The following is a 1554-nucleotide window of genomic DNA, read 5'->3' as shown; positions in this document are numbered from 1 at the left end:
ATACATAAAACTCAAAATTTTTTTCAGACTTTACATGTTTTTAAAATCTCCTTCTGCCTCCTACCAAGGATACAGAAATGTATCCTGTGAGGGGCATCTTATTTAAAATGTATGTTTGGTTTCTCTCCCCCTGACAGTGTGGCGCTGACAAGATGTCTTTTGTGAATGATGTGATGGAGAATGGATTTGAAGTCAGCCTGCTTCTCAAACGGAGTTTTGGGGGAAATAAAGGATTCCTTTCAGAGGCATTGGGAGAAAGTACTTGTAAAAGTGTCCCAGTGGCTGGGCACAGTGGCTCATGTCTGTAATCCCAATATTTTGGGGGGCCGAGGCAGGAGGATCGCTTGAGCCCAGGAGCTCAAGACCAGCCTGAGCTGGTCACTACAAGGCAAAATAGTGAGACCCAGTCTCTAAAAAATAAAAAAAAAAATTTTTTTAAATAAAAAAACAAGAAAAGAAAAATAAAAAGTGCCCAAGCAATTAGGAGTCCTGTCAATTCAACAAATAAACATTTTGCAGCTCCTTTTCAAGCATTTCCCAGCTCCCAGCATCTTCCTCTCCAGCCTCCTCCCTGCTACCCGGACCTCAGCCTGGCCCCACCTGCCCCACCCTTTGATCTGAGGAACTCTTGCATTTTTTGGCCTGACTGGGATTATTTTATTTAGCATTTGATCACCTGTGTACAATAACCATCCACCTTCTCCACCTTCTGACATCCTGGAGCACACCTATGTTTCCCAAACATATGCATTCACACCTTCTTTCATTCATCAAAGTTTATTCATTCATCAAAACGTATGGCTTGTCAACTATATGCCTTGTGCTAAGTGAGGCAAAAATAAAAAGCAAAATGCAGTCTTGGCCCTGAATCAAGTAGAGAGCGTGTCAGGAAGTCATTACAGTACTATGTGATAAATCAGGTAAGAGAGGAAGTCCAAAGTGCTATGTTATCTCTATTTGTCAGTGATTCATTCAACGAATCTTTATTGAGTTCATACTAAATATATCAGGCCCAGTTCTAGATATTGGAGTGACAAAGGTGAAGAAAACAGATAAATTCCGGCTCTCACGAAACTTACATTCTGAGGGGGAAGACAGATGGTAAGCAATGAAACATGCACATCTATATAATCATTTCAGCTATGATAGGTGCTGGGAAGAGAATAAAACAAGGTAGTATAATTGAGAGTTTGGTCCCAAATAACAAGACGTTGCCAGTCCTAGTAGTTCTGTCCTCTCATGATTGACTGGCTCAGGAATACGCTCTTGACTCACTGGAGACGGGCAGCCAGGAGGCCTTTGGACACAGGATGTCTCTCTGGGGGAGGTGATGCTTAACACGACTGAGAAGGTCTGTGGGAAGGACATTTGAAGCAAAGAGCAAGTGCAAAGTTCCAAGCAGGGGGAGCAAGTCTAGGGTGTTCAAAGAACAGTCAGGAAGCCAGTGACTGGGCTGGGCGAGGTGTTTCACACCTATAATCCCAGCACTCTGGGAGGCCGAGGCAGGCAGATCATCTGAGGTCAGGAGTTCAAAACCAGCCTTGGCCAACATGG

This window comes from Mandrillus leucophaeus, unplaced genomic scaffold, assembly GCF_000951045.1.
Source record: "Mandrillus leucophaeus isolate KB7577 unplaced genomic scaffold, Mleu.le_1.0 Scaffold3, whole genome shotgun sequence".
Lineage (NCBI taxonomy): Eukaryota > Metazoa > Chordata > Mammalia > Primates > Cercopithecidae > Mandrillus > Mandrillus leucophaeus.
This window is presented reverse-complemented; position numbering follows the sequence as displayed.